Genomic DNA, 13,564 nt, shown 5'->3' with positions numbered 1-13,564 from the left:
AGAGTGAGGTTGGCTGCACCTCTGGAATTCTCCTTGCTTGGGTGGACACACACCCAAAACCTTCCTCACTTTCCTGAAATCCAATGGTAGCACTCAAATTTGGGGGGAAAGCCTCATAGTGACAGGGTTAAGGACTGCCTCGCCTACTTACAACTGGGTGGAATTTAGCATTTCAAAAGCCAAAGTGATCTTCACACATGCTTCTCTCCGCAGTCACACCCCAGAGCTCTGAATCTCCAACCAAAGTACACCCTATTCATGATTCTCAGTGACACCCATTCACTGTAGACACACTCCTCCCCTTAATTTTGCTGCTTCGAGGAAAGAAAGGAAAATGTTTTAAGAGCCTAGGACTTTAATGAGTCCCTGCCTTTATTTCCTATGACACTTTGACTTGCTGGCAAGAAAAATGGCAAATTGGAACTGAATTATATTTTAAGTGAGCTAAATATATCTCTATAGGAGGAAACCATTTAAAAGATATATCCCAGCAATAGATAAATCTACTCACAATAAAACTTTTCCAATTTTTCAAACTAGAAAAGGCTAGATTTTCAAGAGCCATAACCGCAGGCCTCATGATTTACTGAAAATGGTTGAAATAGTTAACACAAGAATATGATATCATCATTATATAATAATAGGATGTAAGAATAATTTATATTAATGATAAAAATAATAGCACTTTGTAACAGGAAATGTTACTAATGCTTCATATCTACTACTCAGTGCCTTCACTCTGGCCCACATAATTTTACATTTCACCTAAATTATTGCACAGGTTTCTTACCTGCTCTGCCTGCTTCTGTCTTTGCCTCCTGAAAGCAATTTTGTAGGGAAGTACACCACCAAAGGAGCTCCATTTTCAGACCTGAGGGTAGATAATTTTTAGAAGAGTAAAATCATTCTACCTGATATGCATGACATTATGAAAACCCAGAACTACACAATCTTTAATAAAATGCTCACTGTAAACTAAGTTCTTAAGTTAATAGTAATATATGTATAGTGCTTTATCAGTTTAACAGATGGGCTACACTAATGAAAGATGTTAGCAACAGAGCAAACTATATTAGCCTGGGGCTGCATAATATGAACTCCATACTTTCTGAGAAAATTATCCGTAAGCTTAAAACTGCTGGGGAAAAAAAATTATTCATTTAAATAAATACATATATTGAATTACTAACTAGGTACCAGAGGAATAGGTCAATATGTTTTGTCAGACTCATAAAAGTACTTTTACATAGTTTTTCCTCTTAATTTAAAGTTGAAGATGGAGGAGCTGGCTCATCCAAAGCACATAAATTGCTTCAGCTCACATGGTTACCATCAGAAGCTGCAGAAATGGAAGGTGGGGTGGGTCATCACAGGTAGAAGCTGCGGTGTGCTCACTGCAGCTCACTATGCTACCTACAAACAGTGCCTGTTCCAGGCCCGCAGAAGAGAAGTATTTGCTCTTAATTTATCCCCAGGAGGTTGTGCCTGTGGTCAGAGACCCGATGTCTTTCTACCTTGTAGCTGGGCTGAGAAGAACCAAAAACAACAAACTCACCTTTCAGGGATGAAGCCTAACAGCTTAAACCTTTTGTTGGTTATCTTATTATTGTTGTTGCTCTGGAAAATCTCTTGATACAGTTGACCTGCATAGTCTTTGGGGATATCACGAATGTCTTTAACATTGTTGCCTACAAATCAATATGGTTACAGTCAGAGTGACTGCCTGTCTATTTTGAGGTTTAATTTATTTGAGATGCTAATATACATGTACGTATATTAAAGCACTGTATAAGAAAAGCACTGACTTTCTAATATTTTAAACAATTGAAAAATACGCCTGAAGTGGCATTTAGGTACAAATAGAGATGTATTAGGACAAGTCATTGAGTGTGAACAGCAGATTCCAGGCCACCAGTGACTCACTGGTGGGTTTTGTTTGCTTGCTTGCTTGCTTGCTTGCTTTTTGGTTTTTTGTTTTGTTTTTTTGTTTCACACAGGGTTGGGTAACTTCAGTTTTCTTCTGTCAGGTGGTTTCCAGATATTCTGTCATCATTCCTGACAATCATTTCTGAAGTCTGGGTCTCTTGTGGGACTCCTTTCCTGTGCTGTCTGAAATAGAAACGCAGTCCGTCTCAGCCTGGGGCAGCATCAGCACAGCCCTAATAGTCAAGCTTTCTCAGGGTATAGGACCTGTAAGAGCAGATCATCCCTCTTCTTTCCAAAACAGAAGCTCTATCCAATTAACCCTGGGTATTTTTAAGAAAGATCACAAAAGAAAAGATAATTGCATGGTTGTCAAAAATTATGACTATCCAGGTACAATAGAGCCCTGTGAAGTAATTCTTATCAAAAGAGCTATACTTAACTACGTAGTGTGGATGAGACATAATGACAATAGATTTTAAAATAAATAACTGAAAAAAAAATCACAGACTGGCTGCATGCAAAATGTGCAATCAAAAATCAAAGTCAAAAGAGTAAAAATATATACTAAATGCAATAATGTATTTTCTCTATTGGGTATGGGAGTGTGTCCCACTATACAGAAATTATTGTCTGCAAAATTCTTATTGAAGAGAAACAATAAGAAAACTGTTTTTCTTGTCCGTTTATGGTGTCACAAGATTATTTTATGAACAGAAATCTACAGTACTCCCTCAATAAAAGTCAAAGCCTTTTAGGTGCCATCCATGGTTTTAAAAAAAATTGCAGGAGTAAAACCTTTCACACATATAGAAATGGAGAAAATTGCTAAAGAAAAAGAAAAAAAGGCCCTTGACAGATAAGCAGTAGGCTCTGCTTACACAGTAATTTATGGTAATATCAGAAAGCTTTTGATAACACTTCACACATATTGCAGGGTGGGACACTGGAGAAGATAAAGGGCTGAAAGGAAAGGAGAAAATTAAACCATTTTTAAGAGGGGGAAGGAAGTATTTTATAAATTTTTTTTGACAACTGGCTTTGATCTCCATAACAATTTATGTAATTTCTATGTGTATAGGAGTCAGGCTGTCTGAAAGTTGTCAACTTAACATTTTCCCCATGGCTACAAAAATCTACTCTAGAGAACAATAAATACCAGAAAATTTAAAATATATATGCACATGTTATATGCATGAGAATTCATGTGTACACACATATGAATATCTGGTAGTGTCTGCAAGGCAAGTGGTCGTCACGTGACGACTTTAGCTCTTTTAAGCTCTTATCTTCATTTTATTTGATAGCAAATCAATTTTCCAATAAAATAATTTTGCCTTGAGGGTGTCATAATGAAAAAGCAATTTAAATTGTATTTCTATAAATACTGAAAAGTACTTCCCTCCTCAAGATGTGGAGAATGAATGAAGAAATGTATGCACAAGTTGCTCTTCACTTCCTTGTTATCCCAAAAATTATGAGCTCAAGTTTACAGATTTTTTTTCCTTCAACCCCTGAAACTTACCAAAGTCGAAACTTGAATACTGTGTATTATCTTTCCACAGAGTTTACTATGTTTTTAATTCCATGCACATGACAATAAATAGAACCCAGGAGTCGGGTGGTAGTGGTGCACGCCTTTAATCCCAGTACTTGAGAGGCAGAGGCAAGTGGATTTCTGAGTTTGAGGCCAGCCTGGTCTACAGAGTGAGTTCCAGGACAGCCAGGGCTACACAGAGAAACCCTTTCCTGAACAAAAAAAAAAAAAAAAAAATAGAACCGAGGAGGGCAGCTTTCTCAGCCAACCCCCATATTCCTTCAATGACATTTTTCACATTTATTTATTATTTATTTGTGTGTATGTGTGTGCGTATGTGTGTGCCAGTGTGTGTGTGCATGAATGTGCATAAGCACACATGCAAGCACCCGGCCACACATACCTCTATCGTAGCACCTGTACAGACATCTGAATCTGGGTTTTGTAGAGTCGCTTCTTTCCTTCAGGCCTGTGAGGACAAAGGCTTGACCACTGCTCTTCAGGCTTGAGTCCAAGCTTCCCTCGGGGCTCACCCACACCAACCCTAACATTTCGATTTTTTAAAGAACCAAGCAATGCTCTAACTTCACCTCCTATACTAAAGTTTTTTTGAATAGCTCAAAGAAACGATTTTCAAATGAGGTTTCCGTCTTCTCCAAGGACCGCTTGAGTCTTTGAATGTCAGTGTAGAGTTCAGCCATGATTGTCATTCCTGAGCAGTGAGTGCTCCATCCGGTTTCTGACGAGAGCTCTGTGGAGCTTTCCTTTTAGATCCTAAAAGGAAAGTAAAACTTCTTTTTTAGATTTTTTTTTCTAAATTTAGAAATTCTAAAATTTAGAAGAAAGGAAAGAAAATGACACAGAAAGAAAGCCTATTGTGAGTCCTGTTACTTGTTTTATTAAAAACAAAAACAAAAACAAAAAGTTGGCAAGAGAATTTTGAAAGAAAGAAATGCAAGACCCTCAGCTCTCACTGAGAAATCCTCCTGGGACTGAGTTTTTAAAAGCAGTTCTGGAAACTTCTTAAAGAATATATTCCTCTGACCTGGATGGCTGACCTTTTCGAGCTGGCCATGCTGTTCAATAAAGATAATATCGGAATCTGAAGGAAGCGGCTTGTTTCTCTGCCATTCTGGAGGAATATTGTGTGCGAGCTGGAAGCACATTTTAACGCCATTCATATGTTTCTCTGAGAAGGAAAACTGATCCAGTAGAGCGCTGAAAGCATTACAGACTAATTTCATTGCAGTTTCTGGGGCTGAGAGGGAGCATGGAGAACCAGGGATCGGGTGGAGCCTCACCAGCACAGAGGCGAACACAGCTCACCTACTAGAATGTGAGAAAGTTCTGGCAGTTCCTACAGAGGGTTCATGCTCTGAGCCTTTAAAGCATTGTGTAGCTCTCCTGAAATTTTACACTGTCAGTTTATTTATAGCAGATGTCTCTTAAAGCAAACATTTTCACTTTATACTATACAAATCTTATGGAAAATTACAAACATATCATAGAGTTTTGGCCATGCTACAGAAAGCTACACTACTTTCTGTAATGGATTATGAGCAAGGGGGAAACTGATACAGATCTAAGGCTGAAGGATACTGGGTAATGAAAACAGGCTTCTGCAGATGCAGTCATGAAACACACTTTCAAAGGAAAGGTGAAAGCTGAAACCGTGCGTTAAACCAACTAAATTAAATCATCTGGTATTCAAAACGCTCACTGTACTCAAAAACAAAATGACCAGGAGCAACTGTGAACCATGTGGTGTCTGAAGCAGGGAAAACAAAAACAAAAACAACTAAATAAACAAAAATTTATTTGAATTTTCCTATGCAAACCTTGTGTTTGTTTCTTATGCAAATCTAATGAGAAAAGACAACTATACCCTCTGCTTGTGCTTCAGTCTGAAACCGTTCCTTATTAGCTAATACTGAGCATGACTTAGGTCTCTGCTTTGCCTGGATGAAAAGTGGGAACGATGGGAGATCAGCTTCTAATATGAAAAGAGCAGATGTGCTTAAAGGACAATGTGGATTGTGGCCAGACACAGCCTGTAACAGCACAAGAAGCAGAAAGCCAGAAATAGTCCAGGTTTACAGAAAAGAGCGGGCTTCACTTTTCCAAGAATGTTCCATTTGACCACAAGGGCTTGTTCTCTTCTTCTAGAAAGAAAATTGTGGGAATTAAAAACAGTGTTCGATGAATTCTAGAGAAATCTGTGCTGCCTTTCTGAGAATCCTGCCCCCTGTTCTTGGTCTGCAACAGTGGTCACTTCAGAAAGGAAGCCACTGAAATAATGTGGTTGCTACGCTCTCACAGGCCTTTGCCAGCGTTTAACCAACAAAACACTGTAATCCCACGGGACTCTGAAAATACAAATCCATTACAAGACCAGGAGAGCCGTGGAATTTGTAACCACATATTTTTACTTGTGTAATAAATCCGTAATTTCAAGGACATTATTCAAAATGACCTGGGCACTCTACAGTGCTTGGAATCTGACGCTGTTTTACATTAATGTCAGCAGCCTTTTTACTCTCTCTCTCTCTCCCTCTCTCTCTCCTCTCTCTCTCTCTCTCTCTCTCTCTCTCTCTCTCTCTCTCTCTCTCTCTCTCTCTTTTTCTCACTCCTAGCAATCAGCCAGTAGTGGTTCAGCCGTTCACTGACCATTGTAATTCTGGTCACAGATGAAGGTTAAAATATTTCTAACCTTTACAAATGTATTATGTGGCACCCTTGACATCACTTTTATTGCAGATAAAAATCTATGATAAATTTTCTGTATGACAGAGAACATGATTTTGTATTAAATTCTAACAATCAAATTTTTTTCTGCTGTACTTCTTGGAATTTGGGGGGTCTGATAACAAAGGGAGACACTTTCTCTTCCATTTCACCAATAGGAAATAAAACACAAACAACAACCCAAAATCCACTTTGTTTTTATAAGCCCAGGGCTTCAGTAATCTCTCTTAAGCAGGACTAAAAACCAGTGAAAAAGGTTCAGAATTCAGCCCACTTCTAACCTGGCTGGCCGATCAAACAGACAAAACATTCAGATAGTTGCATATTCAGATAGTGGCCAAAAGAGGCAGCCAGAAGACCTTGGAGATGAAGTGTTCCATAAACGTGTGCAAGTGACTGAACTAAAGGTGCTCAGATCTAAGCGTGCAGATAATGAGGCCCCTGAAAATCATCTAAATGAAAGAATGAAGCCTATTGTATGGATTTTTTTTTCCTTTTGGAGTTATAAAAGCACTTGGGATTTCCAAGAAGGCACAGACATGTAAAATGTTTTTGACATTCCATCGAAAAGAAAAAAATGGTGTCGTGACAGTGTCATAATACACAGTCATTGTCAAGGAACGATTGGAAGTAAATCCATAACAGCACTTTTAAAGGAACTTCACACTGGATCCCAGAGGTTGTATGCTCTCGTCTCCCCATAGAGGAAAGCATCACAGGAGGCAGCCATTGTCTCCCTTCCTCTGTCTCCCTGCTCATCCTGACCATGTGTTTGCTTTTTAAGTTTTGTGATTGTGAAGATCCTAGAAGTCTGTGTCTGATGATGCATACTGTCAATGCCATAAGGACTACCTCTTTCACGTCACTCACTCACAAGGAAGCCCTCTGCTAGAGAGTCAGGATGCCTCATGGCTGCGTCAGTGGCTCTGTGGACTGTCTGGAAGTCCTGGACATCTGGTGAACTTGTCTCATTTTAACCAAGGCTTTAACCACAGGATTTACCCAAAATCAGACCCTAGTTTAACATATAGTAAAATAATAATATGTATGTATCCCCTTTTTAAAGAAAAAAGAACAGGTGGCTTTAATTTATTTAGTTTATTAAAAAAAAAAAACTTGCCCATTGCCCAAGCCTTTGGGCACATGTGTATAAGAAGAACACCACTGAGCAGAAATAATGTATATTAACTATGTCATTATGCATAAATAATGTATATTAACTATATCATTATGTTTTAGGACTCTTCATAAGATGAGTGGCCGCTCAGTATTGGGTCTCAGTTAAAAATCTTTTTTGTTGTGGTTATTTTGCTTTTTGTTTTCTGTTTGTTTGATGTTGTTGTTTGCTTGTTTGTTTGTTTGTTTGTTTTGAGATGAGGTTTGGCTCTATAGCCCTGAGCCCTATGGGGCCTCTACTCTCTATAGATCAGGCTGGCCTCTGACTCAGAAATAACCCTGCCTCTGCTTCTCAAGCACTGGAATGAAGACATACCACCATGCTAGGCTCTCATTGAAAATCTGTTGACAAAACAATTCCGTTCCATTTCATAAAATGTCTAACTGACTAGTGTATTTATATCAGTCTCTACTCAATTACCTTAGAAAGTGAATTGTGATTGGTAAGTATCCAAGTTTCCGTGTTTAATGGTTTCTCTACCTGTAAACTGTGTCTGCTTTTGCTTCTCTTTTTTCTAGTAAAGCATCTGGATGTTTGAAATGTCAGACTTTTTTGTGATCACTTTTCACTTAGCTGACCAGTTGGGTTTGCTTCCATCCTGCAGAGATCCACAACTGAAGGGTAAACTAGAAGAAACTCCAGAACAATGTGCCACTTTGCATTCGCACTGCTAATACTTCATCAGCCGACACGAACTTCATTCTCACGCATGACAGGACTGAAGCTTCCTCGGGCTGATGCCAGAGAAGTCCAGTCCTGTGATAATGACTAAAAAGGCTTGTTTTCTGTCGCACAGGGACTAACCAAGACCAAGTGAAGGTCTCCAGTTGGGAAGCTGAGTGGATTCGTTCTCAGTATTAGTAAGTTCTGTGTCTGCTCATTTCCACGAACAGAGTAAACCCACTTTAACACTGTCTGTCACCTGGGCCCAGGTCCCTAGACCAGTCATCTCCTCTTTTCTCTGTTTCCTCATGTTAAGATGAAGAAGCCATACACTTAAAGTGCTTACAGCATAGTCAGGTACAAGCACCAATAAAACTTTGCTATTACTGCTGTCAAATGACTGTTGTTAATCAGTTTTTGTTCTTTTGGGGTTTTCTTGTTTTGTTTTGATTTGTTTTTTTAACATCGTTCACATCTTACCTGAAAAAACTCTTCAGGGGTGCCAACATCGATTCATCCCTTCAACATTCATCAAAGCATCTATTTACTACTGGCCTTCAACACTCATCAAAGCCCTAGTTTATGGTGATCTCTGTTCTCTTCATCTCTTCAAAATGGCTTTTTACCCCGAAATACAGGTTAACACGTGCTATTCTCTGAATATTCCTTGTATCTGCATACAGGAAAAAAAACAAGTATGAGTTGCTATGAACAGAGAAAAGCAGGCGCTCTTGCTTGGGCTGATGTTTGGAGCTTGAGGCACTTTCTACCCCTGCACCACAGTTAAGCCTGTCCCAAACCCACAGCATTCTTCACAGTCCCTCGCAGACAGCAACCTTGCTTCATTCAGCAAGACACACTGTTTAGGGCAGCAAGAACACTGTTGTTCTTTCTAGATTCGGTGTTGTTGTTGTTTTGTTTGGGAGAGTGTTGCTTTAAAAGATTAATTGGTGGGACTGGAGAATGGATCCTCTGCTAAGAACTCTGGCTGCTCTTCCAGGGGACAGAGAGTCAATCCCCAGCATCCTCATAGATACACAGAATTATCTGTAGCTCCTGTCAAAGGGAATCCAACACTCTTCTGGCTTCCTGAGACACCATTTATGCACAGATATGCTTGTGTTCAAAACACACATACACATAAAATAAAGAGTATAAAATGATAAAATAATGAGGAATCCATGTTCTTTTAATAGGGTGTCATATAGCCCTGCATTTAAAATACATGATTAGACAGTAAAAATTGTTTGGATTCCATCCAACAAGGTCTAGGATTATATTCCATTTCACTCTACAGTGTCCTTTGTAAAGCTAGTTATATTCTTACAGAATATAAACAAAGATACTTGAATATGTCTATCATACTTTAACTCCTGAAAGCCAAAATGAATATATCTACTAAATTGAAACATGAGAAACTATAATTATTAAATTATTGTTTATAGACATGTGATTCTCATTGTTAACATGAGAATCTTAAGTATTTGAGATTTGTGTCAGGATTCCAATTGATCCTAAGAGTAAGTGGCTTGATAAGGAGAGGTAGTTGTCTAAATGATGATATAGCTAGAGAATGGCTTTTAAGTTTTAATTATTTGCCAAACAAATCTGCGTGCATACTACAATGAAACCCCAAAGATTCTGGTTTTATTGTTTGTTTTATGAACTAAAAATACAGCTTTTATCTACTTATCATTCTTTCCATCTCATCTTAATCCAGAGCCCTTAATTCTTACAGTCATAAAAGATCCAGTAATTTCTGATTTGCATTTCAAATTCACCTTTTTATTTTTTTTTCCAGAAGGACATCTGATTTTATGGTAAGTACATCACTAATCTCCTTAGTCTTGACAGCAGGAAGCCAAGCTCAACTGCATCTGACTCAGGCTCTAAACACAGAAGGTCATGTACACTGCTTCTTTCTCAGGAATAATGAGGGAAGGTTGTTTCTCTCTCTCCCTCTCTCTCTCCCTCTCTCTCTCCCTCTCTCTCTCTCTCCCCTTCCTTCCTTCCTTCTTTTCTTTCTCTCTCTCTTGCTCAGTTTCTTTTTCTTTCTTCTTTCTCTTTCCTTCTTTCTTCTTTCTTTCTTCTTTCTTCTTTCTTTCTTTCTTTCTTTCTTTCTTTCTTCCTTTCTTCCTTTGTTTCTAGCTGTTGTTTAGCCACATTTTTAGTTCTTTCTCCTAACGAGTATATGGCATTTAAGCCATTTGCAGTCAGGCCTGACCCACGGTGTTCTCACTTATTTCTTTACAAGATAAACATCCTATTGCTACAAAAAAGAGAAATCTCTTCAAGTGCTGATCAGCTAGAATAATTTTTACTGGTGGTTGTATTCCTTTAAAATTGTGACTGCAGGGTTGAAGGTATAGGGAAATCATTTGGCATTCCTGCAGCCCAGAGCTTAGTCCTTTGCATCCCGAAAAGGAGGAAAAAGCAACATCAATATTCAAAATATTTAGCTACGTCTCTTGGAAGTAAAACAATTGCATATTATTAAGGAGATTTTGAATCTATGAAAGTTTTCTGGGCTCTGGATTATTGAATTTGTTAAAATCCTAATAATTTTATTTAAATCATAAATTTGAGTTCTTTGGGCTACTTCAATAACGACAACAACAACAACAACAACAACAACACAAACCAGGACACTTTCTATGAAGCTTTCTTGAGAACTGAAGCACTGGATAGGGTTTGCTGAAGTACAAAGCCCAGAAGCCATGTAAAGCCAAGCAGACATGGCTGTAGCCTCTAGTTCCAACACTCAGGCAGAGATAGGGAAACCAAGATCTGTTCTCCACACCCATGTGCATACCTACATGATGTATACTTCTTCACACACATGCACACACACACACACACACACATACTCACACACACACACACAAACACACACACTCACACAAAATACTTCAAAATGTATACATACATGAAAACACACATCCTATGCACACACATGTGTGATTTTTTTTTAAAAAAATATTTATGTTAAGTGAGCACAGGATGAGGGCTGGACTAATTATAGTCCTTGATCCAATAATTACCTAGTTATCACAGTGCCCCGAGCCCATGCTCCAACACAGGAACAGAGAAGAGGAAGGAGGAAGAAAGGACGACAACTGAGGGGGGACATTCAGCCAGATCACAAAATAAGAGGTATAGATTACACTTCCATATTTTTCAATCAATAAATAGATGTTTTGAGTGCACTGAGCCATCTAGTCCATCCCAACCGCTATTAGAAACATAGAACCTTTCAAATAGAAAACAGGTATTTCATAATACTTAGGTTAAATTAAAGGGAAAACATCAATAAGTTATCGACATTATTATGACCAAGAAATTCTATTATTATAAAAGAACACCCTCGCCAACTAACTAAATTGTACTGGCTGGTTTTGTGTGTCAACTTGACACAAGCTGGAGTTATCACAGAGAAAGGAGCCTCCCTTTAGAAAATGCTTCCATGAGATCCAGCTGTAAGGCATTTTCTCAATTAGTGATCAAGGGTGGGAGGGCTCATTGTGGGTTGTGCCATCCCTGGGTGGGTAGTCCTGGGTTCTATAAAAAAGCAAGCTGAGCAAGCCAGGGGAAGCAAGCCAGTAAGCAGCACCCCTCCATGGCCTCTGCATCAGCTCCTGCCTCCAAGTTCCTGCCCTGTGTGAGTTCCTGTCCTGACTTCATTTGGTGATGAACAGCAATGTGGAAGTATAAGCTGAATAAACCCTAACCCTCCCCACCTTGCTTCTTGGTCATGATGTTTTGTGCAGGAATACAAACCCTGACTGAGACACAAATTAATGTTTGATTTGGCTACTATTTCTTAATTTCTTAATGAGGTGTTTATATGGGTGTCCAAAACCAAAAGAACAATTATTTTAGAAAAATTAGTGTCAAAAAGAAGTTCAAACATAAAACAGAACCCACATCAGCATATGGATTTGTTTCTGGTGGATGTAGTGAAAAGTTCCTGCTCACACTGAGTTCAACAGAATTATGTACGGGAAGGAGGAAGGGAGTGAGGATGAGGTAGATGGAGGGACTGACCTAGGGAAGAAAGGGAGGATTGTAGGGTGAAAAAGGACGTGACTCAACAGGTAAGTGCTCTTTATGGAATACTTGTGGGGGTGCTGGCATGCTACCGTAACTTTGCGACAGTTTCTATGATTCACGGTTCACATCAGCACAAGATTAGGTCATTGTTATTTCTCCTTCCTCTCTTCTGTTTAAATCCTTCATTTCACACACTGGTTTGTAGTTGGTTGTTTGGTTGGTTGCAGAAATAAAGGATCACATTTTCTTCCCTTGCATAGTAAAGTACACCTTTAAATCCAAATGGTAGAGGCTGGTAAATATCTGTGACTTCTAATACAGCATTGTCTATACTTGGAGTTCAAGAATAATCAGGCCTATAAGATGAGATCTTCTCTCCAAAAAATTCCCATTTTCAATTATGATTTTGATAAATTATTGCACAATACCATGGCATAATTTTTGGTAGTTTGCAAAACAGAGTTGTGTGAAGCATCTGCTAGACCCCTTCATAAGTGCACATTGACACATTCATGTAAAGACTCATGGATTTCATTACACATAGAATAAAAATAAACTTGGGTACTAAAATGAAACTAATATGTTTTTTTTTTTATTTTTCACAATCTGTTTATAGAAAAATATATAAGGAATCAGCTGGAGGTGTATAAATTTCTCCCTACGTGATAGCAGAGTGACAAAGCTCTATCTGCTGAAGCCAAAGTAACTAATAAAAAAATTAAAATCTGCATTGTTATTTAAATAATTCTGTTCATCCAGACACTAAGGTGTAGCTAGCTATTAGCTATTTTCCAATTAAACAATCTAAACATTTGGTGTCTGCTGACCAAATAACTCAATAATTGAAGTTTTCCAGTGGGATATTTGTATATCATGTGCATACATGCAGCACTTTACTGTACTTTTAAGAGACCTGGATGCATTCCTGGAAATTATTTTCTGCACTAAGACAACATGTTCTGTATGACTGATTCTTACCACACATGAAGACATTAAACTAAGAGGGCATGAATACTTTTCTGATGTTTCCGAGAGAAATGTACAACAATGTTTTTGTTTAAAGTTGTCTTTTTCCTTTCAGTATATGTGGTCACTAAAGAACAGAAAAATAAGTCATGGTGGAAAATAGACCAATGAGGAGAACCAGTTGGCAAGGAAGAGAAGAGGTGGCTAACAGGAAAAAAAATGGATCCCAAAGGCAGAAGTGTGTTAAAGGGTTCATCATGGACGAGAGGCACAGAGGAAGTGTACAGTGTGCAGATGACAGATTATTCTGTAAGCATAACATGACACAGCTGGTCCTGGGTGCTCATGTCTACACAGCCTCTGTTCCTGATGCTGGGCACTTGCTTCTTCTAGACAGAGCTCTTCCTGTACTGCTCTGAAAGTGTAGAGGAAAAATCAGTTCTTTGTATACCTTGGATATTAGCCCTCTATCAGATATAGGGTTGGTAAAGATCTTTTCCCAA

The sequence above is a fragment of the Mastomys coucha genome, unplaced genomic scaffold (genome assembly GCF_008632895.1).
Source record: "Mastomys coucha isolate ucsf_1 unplaced genomic scaffold, UCSF_Mcou_1 pScaffold16, whole genome shotgun sequence".
Classification (NCBI taxonomy): domain Eukaryota; kingdom Metazoa; phylum Chordata; class Mammalia; order Rodentia; family Muridae; genus Mastomys; species Mastomys coucha.
The sequence above is the reverse complement of the archived record's forward strand: the minus strand, read 5'-3'. Positions refer to the sequence as shown.